Genomic DNA, 14,835 nt, shown 5'->3' with positions numbered 1-14,835 from the left:
GTCTTACTCTGTCCTTGTGTGACTGTAGTCATTATACCACTTTTGGAGAGAACAGGAAGTAATTCAATCTTAAGAGAAAAGGAATCCACCACAAAGGAAAGGCTATAGCTGAACAAAGTGCAAAGAGGGACTTAAAGCACTTTCAGAGCTCCCTCTTGCCCCTCTCTCTCTCCCTCTCTTCCACCCCTCCCCCAAATTCCTCCCTGCTCTATCTAGTGCATGTACTGGCAGGCTCAAACTTGTGTGTTTGTGCTGCTCTTTTCAGTCTCCAGACAGGTTTCTTTTGCTTCTTTGATCCATGTGAACCGAAGACATTATTACAACTTAAACAGGAGGGAGGTTAGGGAGGCAAGTTTCCAACATGAGGGGGAAAAAATTGGTATTCTCTTAAAAAGAAAATATCAATGGGACTTGATCCCTAGTAATCTCGTTAAAATAATTCCAAGATTTTGGAATACTGTTGGAAATGCTGCTTCTATTTCTTCCTTGGGGGTGGGACAGGATGGGAGAGAGGGTCACGGGGCTTCGTAAAGGTACTGAAAAGAAGTGCAAAAGAGAAACAGAGATTTTGTTTAAAAGAACATCTCAGGGGCGTCTGGGTGGCTCAGTCGGTTGAGCGGCCAACTTCGGCTCAGGTCCTGATCTCGCGGTCCATGAGTTCGAGTCCCACATCAGGCTGTGTGCTGACAGCTCGGAGCCTGGAGCCTGTTTCGGATTCTGTGTCTCCCTCTCTCTGACCCTCCCCCATTCATGCTCTGTCTGTCTCAAAAATAAATAAACATTAAAAAAAAAATTAAAAAATAAATAAATAAAAGAACATCTCAAACTTATCTGACCCTGGCCTGATTTTTGGAGGAACACCTACTACCTGAAGACACTCGAGAAACCACTGCACTTTAATATATGTATAAGCCTACACTTCATAAGCACTACATGTCTGTGGGAAATAGAATCCTTAAGAAAATGATTCACTGCACCATAAATAATTTATGTAAATAATTGCTCTCTGTCATATACTGAAGTCTCTGAAAAACCAAATTGCCCAAATAACTGCTCTTCTGAATCTGGGGGGATTTAGGATAAACTTTTATTGGTATAAAGCTCCCCATATTTTTGCTACCTTTTCTAATAACACTGCTCTCTTATTGTTGGTAAAATTATAAAGAACCCTGAGATGGATTTCCATCCACTGTCCAATAAAGAGGTTTCAGACAGGAACTAAATGCAGGAACTAGAATCAGGCAGAAGTTTCTCAGTGGGGTTGATGCAGAATTTAGACTTTAGAGCACCTATTGATATTAACTGCAGATTCCACGGTTAAATAACAATGTCCTTTTGGATCTTTCATTTACTGTCAGGTTTATATTTAAAACTTATATAGAGCATCCACATCTTGCACGTGATGAATCAATGTAGACTTTAGCTCTGCCTTGCACGAGTGGCCAACCAATACATTTCACTCTTTATTCCTAGGGGGAGTCTCCAGTCGCTAACTTTATTACAACACTTTATTGAAAATGTGTAATTTCAGTTCCAAGTTTCAAATTGTGTTTTATTAGTAAGAATTATTTGCTGTTCCCTAGAAAGTGATTTGAAGCCTGAGATAATTATAGAATCACAGAACTATAAAGCACATCCAGAGGTCACCTAGCCCATATTCTACTCTCGGAGCAGACCTATGCCTTAGCTAAGCAAAGCATTTTTCTAGACATTGTGCCCCAGAGAAAATGATTATATATTTCCCAGATGCGGTTTAAACCCATGGTTAAAAATCCTGACCAATAGTTACGGTCCATCTTCATCATGGGAAGTGTTAAAAAAAAAAAAAAAAAAAAGAAGTCCTGCAATGGAATGTAAGACCCCTTGCCTTACCCCAATCTCTCCTTCCTACCAATCTAAGGGCTTAAGAGTCTGTATTACTGATTCAGCACTTGGATTGTCTGGGCTTTTCTTTCAGGAGTCAAATTCACTCATCTAAAATGTACTTTCATTTATTTGCCACTCAAGCTCTCTCTTCCTACAGCTATCTCTGGTTTGTCAATAATGTTACCATTTTCTTGATCACCCAAGCTTAAACTCTCAAGTCATACAGGATTCCTCCCTTTCCCCCCACCCCGGCCACACATCCAATAGGTAACTGTCTTATGATGCCTATCTATCCCCAGTGTGCATCTCCTGGCTACATTCATTTCCATTTCTATTGAGGCTGACCCTACCACAGTCCAACTCCCTACAGCTTCTCATCTGCTACTCACCTTGTAAAACTTCCTAATTGGTGCTTACATCAGTTGCAGATTGAATTCAGCTACACAGAACACAAACCTTTGCCGTATATTCAGCATCTCAGGGAAAAAAAACAGGAAGTTATTCTTCTCTCATGTAACAACAGGGCCGACAGCAGGCAGTGTGGGAAAGCCCAAGATATTGCTGGCTTTCCATACCTATATTCTCAGGGCCTTCAGCAACCCTATTGCCTAAAGCTACCTCCTACTCTTAAAAGAGCGTTCTTGGAAGACTCAACCCTATGACTTCAACTTCTATTTCATTGGCCAAAACTAAACAATGCCACCCTTTATTTGAAAATAATATGTGGCAAATATGGCTGCTTTTTTTTCCCCTTTTCTGTGGTTGCGTGACCATTCCCCCAAAACCAGAGTCCTGTAACAAAGAAGGTGGATGACTATTAAATAGATCAGAAGACTCTGCAATGGTATCCCAGGCTTCAGACTTGCCAGGAACAACCTGAACCCAATTGTGAGATCAATCTTGCCGCAGCACAATTCTATGTCAAAGCTTGTCAAAACCATCCAGTGCCTAAAGTCCAAGTTTTCTGAACTACCAATCAAAAGCTGAAATCATCAGGTCCCAGGCTATTTTCCCATGATTCCATTCCAGTAAACTTATACTGAAATTAAACTGAACCACTTACTGTTATGGGCTCCATCACTTCAGGGCACCTGGAACGCCCCCTCTGCTGCCATTTTCACGTCTTCAATGGTCAGCTAAATCTCATCTGTTCTGAGTTCCTGATCGCTCCTCTTCCACTTGCCTCTAATGAATGTCTAATCATAATACTGCAGAGTTGTATTTCACATATCTCTCTCTTAAATTCTTTATGTATGTTACCTTGTTTAATACTAACGTTCTCTGGAAAGTAAGTTTCCATTATCCCCATTTTGCAGAGGAGGCACTGGAGGATCACCTAAGAAACTTGCTCAAGTTCACACTGCTAGTAAAATAAGAGTAGTCAACTTTAGGCCCATGTGGGAGGCCAATCTTGGGTTCTTCCCATTCCATCAGGCTGACACCCTCTACCAAATTTGTGGTCTGACATTCTCTACAGTTCCTTTTATTACAAGGAGCATATTAAATTGATCTTCCTAGTCCCTATACCTAGAAAAAGCAGCATCCCCATCATAAACTGCATGTCCTCTTAAAAATAAAAGGCAGGGGCACCTGGGTGGCTCAGTCCATTAAGCATCCAACTCTTGATCTGGGATTAGATCATGATCTCATGCTTTGTGAGTTTGAGCCCCACATCAGGCTCTCTGCATCATCAGTGCAGAGGCTGCTTGGGACTCTGTCTCTTCTTCTCTCTGCCCCTCCCTCACTTGTGCTAGGGCACTCGTTCACGCTCTCTCTCTCAAAATAAATAAATATACATAAAATTTTTTTAATAAATAAAAATTTAAAAAGGCAAGTATCTCCAAATATTTATTGGAGTATCTGACACTGCTTTGAGGACACCTTCATCCCTACATCAACCTGTGTTTAATCTACTTCTATAAGTCTGTATTTATGTATTATGAATACTCTTCTCAGAAAACATTATAAATAGCACTCTTTGTTTTTTAAAGGCATAGTACCATGAAGACTTTTTTGAGAAAGTTTAAAAACTTACAGAAAAATAGAGCATATAATGAATCCTATAAGCTCAATGCCAACATTTAACCATTTTTTACATTTTGCAATATTTGCTTCATGTATTGCTTTGCTGTTTGTTATTTTATAAAATAATAGACATGATGACATTACTCCCTTATGTACTTAAGTTTGCAGTCCTTAGAACAGTAAGAATACTTCTCTATAATCCCAATACCATTAGCACATTCCCCAAAATCCACAAGAATTTAATTAAAACGAATAGCTAGTATGCATTAAATTTCCACAGTTTTTCAAAAACAGTGGTTTGATAGAACCAGGGTTCAAAGAAGTACCATTTTTTTCTGTTTGTTTTGTTTTGTTGGTTTTATTCTTTCCCTCATTCTTCTCATGACAATGACTTATTGAAGAGATCAGGCCAATTTTCCTTCCAAGTGTCCCACTTCCTACACACTTCTGATTGTTTCCTCTTTTAAATTGTGTGCCCTATAAACCAGAATTTAGGTCTAAAGTCTTCATTCAATTCAGGTTACACATCTGTGGCAAGAATGCATGAATTCAGTGTTTATTAGAAAATGGGCAGAGAAAACCACAGATCTGCCACAAGCAAAGTACTATATTGAACAAAATTTCGTTATGTTAGCTCTTCTTCAAGAATCTATGAAGATAATAGTAGGAAACAAGTGGGAATGATGGGAAATGCTTTAATTCAATTAGGGCACTGCCTTTATCTTTTTGCTCTGTGAACAGAATTTCTGAGAACGCATGTGTATTTTCCAAGCATTGCACCACACCATAGATCTCAATCTTATCTGCTCTCCTCTCTAACAAGTTGCCTCAAAGAAAAGTAAAAGGGAAAAATGGGGAAAGAAAACAAAATTCCCATCAAGTATTATCTTCCCATGTGATCATTTATGACAGCTTGAGAATGAAATTGAGCCTAAACTGCCAACAGCTATATTTTCATAAGTGAAGGCCCCACACTGATTGCCAGTGGTAAAACAGTACAATAAAAAAAAGGAAAACAATGTGAACTACTCACACAACACCAAGCAGCTTTTCCAGTTTGCTTTGTTTCGTCTCTCTTTCAGTGTTGTGGAAACAACACTTCAGTTCTAGTTGAGAGGGTTCTTTTATTACAACACAATGCAATTTTTTTCATGGTCACTTGTGCATAAATAGTAGTCTGCAATCTTTTAAAGATATATTACCCACACTCCAGATACAGCATTACTAATATCCAAGTGAGAAGTGAAGGGCTTAGCACATAAAAGTCTGACTTGTGACCAGAAGCTGGCTGACCATAAAGGGGCCACAATGGGGTTCTGAGTGCAGAAGGCCTTCTATTTCATAGAAGCAATGTTGCTTTTGATACTGTGACCTAACCTGTTATTCGATGTTCTGTAACATACCAATTACTTGGGATATCAATACTACCACCGAATTATAATAGCTAACGTTGATCTAGAGGTACTATATACTGGGCTATCGACTTAGTGCTTTGTAAGCATGGCATCACACCTCAATCCTCAAAAGAATCTCCAGGCAATTATGCAACAGATAGTATTATTGCGCTCTTTTTGCTGATAAAGAATTTGGGACTTGTGAACTCATAGAAACAGAGAGTAGAATGGTGGTTGCCAGGGTTGAGGGGTTGGAGAAATGGAAACAGGTTGGTCAAAGAGTACAAAGTTCCAGTTGCAACAAGAGGAAGTTCTAAGGACCTAATGTCCACCACTGGTGACTGTAACTAAAAATGTTGACTGCATATTGAAAGTTGCCTAGAGACTAGATCTTAAGTATTCTCACACACAAAACAATGTAAATGTGGATGAATGAGGTGTTCATTTGATTATAGTAAATATTTTGCAATGTGTATTACATCATCAGACTGTATACTTTGAATATATACAATTTTATCTGTCAACTACACCTCAATAAAGCTGCAGGTAAAAAAAGAAACTAGGACTTGAAAAGTTTAGGAGTCAAGCTCATATGACCCCAAAGACTGTGCTGGTAAAACTCCTCACAATTTCTCCCGTAAGTGGTGTCATAGAGAGAGGAGAACATGAACACTGCTTCAGGTCTAAAAAGGTGTCAGCTATGGGGTCTCCTGAGACTAAAAAGAAAATGAGCCATCCTGCCTCCTTCCCATACATACTTAGTTGACCTTCATCAATGGATCATCACCTCCACAGTTAGATACTAAAAATGGACAAACTAAATACATACAGCAAAGGTGGAGTAACTGGGGTATTTTTCATCAGGAAATGTAAATGGAATATATCGTAAACCAGGATAACCCAAAGTCAGCAAATTCTCTTGACAGAATCACCACGATGCTTACTCGCCAGTTCCCATTCAGTCATCACCTAAATTTAGGAACCACAGAAGAGGAAGGAAAAGTTGGGGCATAGAGACAGACAGTAAAGTATACCCAAGCCAAAAGGTAACTTCTATTTCCAATCATAGGATAATTGAAATAACCAAAAAGTTGAAAGCTATGGAAAAACTTTAAGTTTACAGATACAATACAATATCTTTTTAAGTATACACTTGAATTCACTCACCTACACACACACACACACACACACACACACACACACGAAATATGTAAGAAAAACCTCCAGAAGAAACACATAAAGAGCACTAATCAGCAGAGCCTAAATCTGTAGATGTTTGGGGATGGGAAAGGACATCAGATGTCAGTTTCAGTAAACAGGCTGAATTTTAGAGGCCACACGGAAATAGGATATAAGACCTTGGGACATCAAAAAGTAGTTAGTTACAGCTGAGAATTTCATCTAAAGCTAGCAGCTCAGAACTCACAGAGTATACACTTTCACTTAAAAGATGAGCTTGGGGCACCATCAGTCGGTTAAGCGTGCGACTTTGGCACAGGTCATGGTGTCACAGTTCGTGAGTTCAAGCCCCACGTCCGGCTCTGTGCTGACAGCTCAGAGCCTGAAGCCTGCTTCATATTCTGTGTCTTCCTCTCTCTCTCTGTCCCTCCCCCAACTCATACTCTGTCTCTCCCTCAAAAATAAATAAAACATTTAAAAAATTTAAAAAAGATGAGCTTAGCAAAAGACTGTACACTGAAGGAAAAAGGATCAGTAACTTGAAGACAAGCTATAATAAATTATTTAAACTGAATCATAGAGGAAAAAGATTGAACAACTTAAGACAGCATCAGTGAACTCTGAGGATAATAACAAGATATCCAGTATACATTTAATTACTAGTTCCAGAGAAAAAGGAGAAAAAGAATAGAGCAAAAAAATTATTTTAAGAAATTATGCAAATTTTCAAAAGATGATGAAAAACAATAACCTAGAGATTCAAGAAGCTAAATTAATCCCAAACAGAATACAGTACAACCTTGGATTGTAACTTGTTCTGCAAGTGTTCAAAAGATGAGCAAACATTTCTAATAAACTTTAACTACTAAATGAGCAATGTCTTGCAATACAAGTATGTGATGCCGAATGCCACATGGTCACAACTGGGCCAATGGTTGGTTTCTCTCTCTCTCTCTCCCCCCCACCCCCGGTCTATTTTTCTGTGGGATTGTGGGTGATCATCTCCCATTCTTGGATGCTCAGTCGCAGGCCATGGTGTTTGGCAGAAATCAGTGATTTTTCAGAACGTTGGAAGGTGCCCACAAAGGCACTAATATGATTTTGTCACTTCAAAGCACTGATAGGGAGGGAGCCAAGATGGCGGAACAGCATGGAAGTTTTTTGTGGGTCTCAAGTCCATGAAATACAGCCAGACCAACATTAAACCATCCTGCACACCTAGAAAACTGATCTGAGGAAAAACACAACAATCTGCACAACCTGAACCACAGAATTCAGCAGGTATGTGGCATGCAGAGATGAACTGGGGAAGGGAGAAGTCGCAAAGGGCAAGCGGCCACCTTTGCAGGCACAGAGAGGACAGAGGGTGGGGGGAATATGGGAAAAGCACCCTAACCCAAAAGCAGCCGGAGAGAAAGTGGAAAATTGGAAACACCCGCAGGCACTAAACTAAAAAGGGAGAAAGGAAAAAGGAAAGAGTTTAAATTCCATTAAGACTGTTAACAAGGGGGAGTGCAGAGTCTGCAACTCCATAGCTCAAGACCTGGCAGTGCTCTCGTGGGAAGGGCGATCCCCAGGGGCAGAGTGGGGTCCGGGAGTTTCTTAGGCCACACGGGGAAAAGCGGTTCCACTGCTGGAAAGACATTTGGTAGAGACTGTGAGGCAACCTGGGCCCAGCAGACCCCAGTAAACAGCCACATTCACAGGTGTTGGAACAAGGTCTTTGAGGGTGAAGCCTGGTGCCAGATGTGTGTTGTGATTTTCCATAATCCCTGAAACGCTGCTGCTACACTATCTTGAGAACTGTTTCTGGGCACCGGCGGCAGCAGCAGGGTCCAGCAAGCATTCGTGGGTGTAGCCGATATTCAGCCACTGCTCGGTGAGACCCTCCAACGGAGGGGCAGAACAGGTCAAAGCTGCAGTCCCTCAGAAGTAAGGGGCCGGGGAAAACAGCTGCATCTGAGACAAAACTCGGGAGGGAGGTACTGCCTGGGCTGTAGACAGAGGACAGGTGTGCAACTGCTGACTGGGGAGAACAAAGTTGTAATACTAAAGACTGGGTAGCTGGGTGATGCTATTTTCATGGCTCCCACGCATGCGCACACCCATCTATGAGCGCCACAACAACCCACCCCAGTAGGCTAGCAGCACCATCTAGTGGAGAATGGAGCCGTTACACTAAGCCCCACCCATTTGGGCCAGCCTCCCTCTTCAAGAACAGAAGTCTCACCGCCTGGTTAGTTTTTGGACTATAAAGTGCTTCATAGTCTGACTTATAGGGGAAAACGAAGTAATTTCAGTCGTATTTCAATCTGTTAACAAGTCCATCTATTCAATTTTTTTTCTTTTTAACTTCTTTTCTTCTTCATGAATAAAGACAAAAAAATCATTTTTATTTTCAATTTTTATTAAAAATATTTTTCTTTACTTTTTTACCATATTTTTTAGTTTATGTAAATTTTTTCAAATTCTATTTTACTTCCATGTTATTTTAGTCTACTACACTGTATTCAGTTTTTCAACTTTTCAAATGATTTCCTTTTTTCTTTTTCATTCCTTTTTTCTTGAATACAAAAAGAAAAAATTCATTTTTATTTTTATTTATTAAAAATTTTCCTTTAATTTTTTTGTCTACTCTATTCTTTACTTACATGTAATTTTTTTCAAATTCTATTTTACTCCCATCATCTCATTTTAGTCACCTTCAGTATATCCATTTTTTTCAAATTTTCATATGATTTCCTTTATTTTATTTCTCTTTTTTTCTCTAATCTATCAAACAATTTTCAACACCCAGACCAAAACACACCTAGGATCTAGCATCATTTATTCGATTTTGTGTGTGTGTGTTTAATTTTTTTTAATTTTAGAGTTTTTTTCTAATTTTTTCTACCTCATTAATTCTTTTTCTCCCTTCAAAATGACAAAACGAAGGCATTCACCCCAAAAGAGCGAGCAAGAAGAAACCACAGCCAGGGATTTAACCAACACAGATACAACAAGATGTCTGAACCAGAATTTAGAATCACAATAACAATACTAGATGGAGTTGAAAAACTAGTCAGGACAAAATAAAAAATGCTATACTTGAGCTGCAATCACGGATGGATGCCACAGCGGCAAGGATAGATGAGGCAGAAGAGAGAACGAGTGACATAGAGGACAAAATTATGGAGAATAATGAAGCAGAAAAAAGAGGGAGATTAAGGTAAAGGAGACAATTTAAGAATTAGAGAAATCAGTGATTCATCAAAAAGGAACAACATCAGAATCATATGGGTCCCAGAAGAGGAAAAGAGAGAGAAAGGGGTAGAAGGGTTATGTGAGCAAATCATAGCAGAAAATTTTCCTAACCTGGGGAAAGGGACAGACATCAAAATCCAGGAAGCACAGAGGACTCCCATTACAATCAACAAAAACTGACCATCTACAAGGCATATCATAGTCAAAGTCACCAAATACTCAGACAAGGAGAGAATCATGAAAGCAGCAAGGGAAAAACAGTCCTTAACCTACAAGGGAAGACAGATCAGGATAGCAGCAGCCCTATCCACAGAAACTTGGCAGGCCAGAACGGAGTGGCAGGATATATTCAATGTGCTGAATCAGAAAAATATGCAGCCAAGAATTCTTTATCCAGCAAGGCTGTCATTCAAAATAGAAGAGAGATAAAAGTTTCCCAGACAATCAAAAATTAAAGGAGTTTGTGACCACTAAACCAGCCCTGCAAGAAATTTTAAGGGGGACTCTCTGAGGGGAGAAAAGATGAAAAATAAATAAATAAATAAACAAACAAACAAATAAATAAATAAATACCAAAAGCAACAAAGATTATAAAGGACCAGAGACCACCACCAGAAACTCCAACACTACAAGCAACATAATGGCAATAAATTCCTATCTTTCAGTACTCACTCTAAACGTCAATGGACTCAATGCTCCATTCAAAAGATAGAGGGTAACAGAATGGATAAGAAAACAAGATCCATCTATATGCTGTTTACGAGAGACCCACTTTAGACCTAAAGACACCTTCAGATTGAAAGTAAGGGGATGGAGAACCATCTACCATGTTAATGGTAAACAAAAGAAAGCCAGAGTAGCCATACTTATATCAGACAATCTAGACTTTAAATAAAGACAGTATCAAGAGATGCAGAAGGGCATTATAATCAAGGGGTCTATCCACCAAGAAGACCTAACAATTGTAAACATTTATGCACCAAATGTGATAGCACCCAAATATATAAATCAATCACAAATATAAAGAAACTCATTGATAGTAATACCATAAGAGTAGGAGACCTCAACACCCCCACTCACAGCAATGGACAGATCATCTATTCAAAAAATCAACAAGGAAACAATGGCTTTGAATGACATACTGGACCAGATGGACTTAACAGATAAATTCAGAACATTTCATCCTAAAGCAGCAGAATATACATTCTTCTCCAGTGCACATGGAACATTCTCCTGAATAGACCATATACTGGGATACAAATCAGCTGTAAGTAAGTACAAAAAGATCGAGATCATACCATGCATATTTTCAGACCACAACGCTATGAAACTCAAAATCAACCACAAGAAAAAATTTGGAAAGGTAGCAAATACTTGGAGACTGAAGAACATCCTACTAAAGAATGGATGGGCCAAATAAGAAGTTAAAGAGGAAATTAAAAAGTGTATGGAAGCCAATGAAAATGATACCACCACAACCCAAAACCTCTGGGACCCAGAAAAGGTGGTCATAAGAGGGAAGTATATATAGCAATCCGGGCCTTCCTAAAGAAGGAAGAAAAATCTCAGATGCACAACCTAACCTTACACCTTAAGGAGCTGGAAAAAGAACAGCAAATAAAACCCAAAACCAGAAGAAGACAGGAAATAATAAAGATCAGAGCAGAAATTAATGCTATTCAAAACAAAACAAATCAAACAAAAACAAACCAACAACAACAACAAAAACCCAGTAGAACAGATGAAACTAGAAGCTGGTTCTTTGAAAGAATTAACAAAATTGATAAACCACTAGGCAGTTTGATCAAAAAGAAAAAGGAAAGGACCCAAAGAAATGAAATCAAGAATCAAAGAGGAGAGATCACAACCAACACAGCAAAAATAAAAACAATAATAAGATAATATTATGAGTAATCATATGCCAATAAAATGGGCAATCTGGAAGAAATGGACAAATTCCTAGAAACATATACACCACCAAAACTGAAACAGGAAGAAATAGAAAATTTGAACAGACCCATAACCAGTAAGGAAATTGAATTAGTAATCAAAAGTCTCCCCAAAAACAAGAGTCCAGGGCCAGATGGCTTTCCAGGAGAATTCTACCAAACATTTCAGGAAGAGTTAACACCTGTTCTCTTGAAGCTGTTCCAAAAAATAGAAATGGAAGGAAAATTTCCAAACTCTATGAAGCCAGCTTTACCTTGATTCCAAAACCAGACAGAGACCCCAAAAAGGAGAACCATAGACCAATTTCCCTGATGAACATGGATGCAAAATTCCTCAACAAGATATTAGCCAACTGGATCCAACAGCACATTAAAAACATTATTCACCATGACCAAGTGGGATTTATACCTGGGATGCAGGGCTGGTTCAATATTCGCAAAACAATTAATGTGATTCATCACATCAATAAAAGAAAGGACAAGAACCATATGAGCCTCTCAATAGATGCAGAGAAAGCACTTAACAAAATATAGCATCCTTTCTTGATAAAAACCCTCAAGAAAGTAGGGATAGAAGGAGCATACCTCGAGATCATAAAAGCCATATATGAACGACCCAATGCTAATATCATCCTCAGTGGGGAAAAACTGAAAGCTTTCCCCCTAAGGTCAGGAACAAGACAGGGATGTCCACTCTTGCGACCATTATTCAACATAATATTGGAAGTCTTAGCTTCTGCAATCAGACAACACAAAAAATAAAAGACATCCAAATAGGCCAGGAGGAGGTCAAACTTTCACTCTTCACAGATGACATGATACTCTATATGGAAAACCCAAAAGATTCCACCAAAAAACTGCTAGAATTGATTCATGAATTCAGCAAAGTTGCAGGATATAAAATCAACACACACAAATCGGTTGCATTCCTATACACCAACAATGAAGCGACAGAAAGAGAAATCAAGGAATCGATCCCATTTACAATTGCACCAAAAACCATAAAATCCCTAGGAATAAATCTAAACAAAGAGGTGAAAAACCTATACACTGAAAACTATAGAAAACTTATGAAACAAATTAAAGAAGACACACACACACAAAAAAAAAAAACAGAGAAATATTCCATGATCCTGGATAGGAAGAACAAATATTGTTAAAATGTCGTTACTACCCAAAGCAATCTACACATTCAATGTAATCCCTATCAAAATAACACCAGCATTCTTCACAGAGCTAAAACAAATAATACTAAAATTTGTATGGAACCAGAAAAGATCCTGAAGACCCAAAGCAATCTTGAAAAAGAAAACCAAAGTGGGAGGCATCACAATCCCGGACCTCAAGCTATACTACAAAGCTGTAATCATCAAGACAGTATGGTACTGGCACAAGAACAGACCCTCAGATCAATGGAACAGAATAGAGGACCCAGAAATGGACCCACAGACATATAGCCAACTAATCTTTGACAAAGGAGGAAAGAATATCCAATGCAATAAAGACAGTCTCTTCAGCAAGTGGTGCTGGGAAAACTGGACAGTGACATGCAGAAGAATGATCCTGACCACTTTATTACACCAAACACAGAAATAAACTCAAAATGGATGAAAGACCTAAACGTAAGACAGGAAGCCATCAAATTCCTCGAGGAGAAAGCAGGCAAAAACTTCTTTGATCTTGGCCACAGCAATTGCTTACTCAACACGTCTCCAGAGGCAAGGGAAACAAAAGCAAAAATGAATTAATAGGACCTCATCAAAATAAAAAGTTTTGCACAGTGAAGGAAACAATCAGCAACACTGACAGAATGGGAGAAGATTTTTGCAAATGACATATCAGGTAAAGGGCTAGTATCCAAAAATCAATAAAGAACTTATCAAACTTGACACCCAAAAGAGAAATAATCCAGTGAAGAAATGGGTAAAAGACATGAATAGACACTTCTCCAAAGAAGACATCTAGATGGCCAACTGACACATGAAACAAACTCAACATCACTCATCATCAGGGAAATACAAATCAAAACCACAATGAGATACCACCTTACACCTGTCAGAATGGCTAACATTAACAACTCAGGCAACAACAGATGTTGGCAAAAGATGCGGAGAAAGATGATCTCTTTTGCACTCTTGGTGGCAATGCAAGCTGGTGCAGCCACTCTGGAAAACAGTATGGAGGTTCCTCAAAAAACTAAAAATAGAACTACCCTACGACCCAGCAATTGCACTCGGCATTTATCCAAGGGATACAGGCATGCTGTTTTGAAGGGACACATACACCCCAATGTTTATAGCAGCACTCTCAACTATAGCCAAAGTATGGAAAGAGCCCAAGTGTCCATCAATGGGTGAATGGATAAAGAAGATGTGGTGTGTGGGTGTGTATAAATGGAGTATTACTTGGCAATCAAAAAGAATGAAATTTTGCCATTTGCAACTATGTGGGTGGAACTAGAGGGTAGTATGCTAAGTGAAATTAGAGAAAGACAACTATCATATGACTTCATTCATATGAGGACTTTAAGAGACAAAACAGATGAACATAAGGGAAGGGAAGCAAAAATAGGGAGGGGGACAAAACATAAGAGACTCATAAATATGGAGAACAGAGGGTTACAGGAGGGGGTGTGGGAGGTGGGATGGACTAAATGGGTAAGGGGCACTAAGGAATCTACTCCTGAAATCATTGTTGCACTATATGCTAAATAATTTGAATGTAAACTTAATAAATAAGTTAATTAATTAATTAATTAAAAATTTTAAAAAAAAGCACCTTTGCTTTTCCATACAAGAGTAAGCTTAGGAATGTTTTGCTTCATTCTAGGTCAGGCTGCCTCAGATACAGACCCTTTCCTCTGCTGCCTTATTGCCAGTTACATTAAATACAGTATATGACAAGATTTTATTAATACTGTACTGATGTCAACATCCATGCAAGCATATACAATGGCCCCCATGCAGAAAAAGATTACACTGAGCCAAGAGACAGCAGTGATTCCGTTAGTGATAGTGAAAGTCATCCTACACAACAAGCCTCCTCTGTCTTGTCCCTCTCACACCAGCCACAAAGGTTTTCAAAGGCAAGTGCAGGTTAATTTATTTTTCTTTATATTTTTTTATTTTCTTCATTATTTTATATTATATTATAGTTTTGTACTAATTTTCACATGAGTT

General features: G+C 38.8%; 2 long non-coding RNA genes across 3 annotated transcripts in view; both read right to left on the bottom strand.

Annotated features, from left to right (window-relative positions):
• The window catches only part of LOC123381495, a 656,019-nt gene that overhangs the window by 322,544 nt on the left and 318,640 nt on the right, over positions 1-14,835 (bottom strand). The window lies entirely within an intron of this gene.
• LOC123381496 lies at positions 739-6,444 on the bottom strand. The gene is made up of 3 exons (XR_006588559.1): positions 4,925-6,444; positions 2,930-3,051; positions 739-2,342 (listed from the first exon to the last, which is right to left on the bottom strand). It is a non-coding gene; the product is annotated as an uncharacterized LOC123381496 (long non-coding RNA).

The sequence above is a fragment of the Felis catus genome, chromosome D4 (assembly GCF_018350175.1).
Source record: "Felis catus isolate Fca126 chromosome D4, F.catus_Fca126_mat1.0, whole genome shotgun sequence".
Lineage (NCBI taxonomy): Eukaryota > Metazoa > Chordata > Mammalia > Carnivora > Felidae > Felis > Felis catus.
The sequence above is the reverse complement of the archived record's forward strand: the minus strand, read 5'-3'. Positions and strand labels throughout refer to the sequence as shown.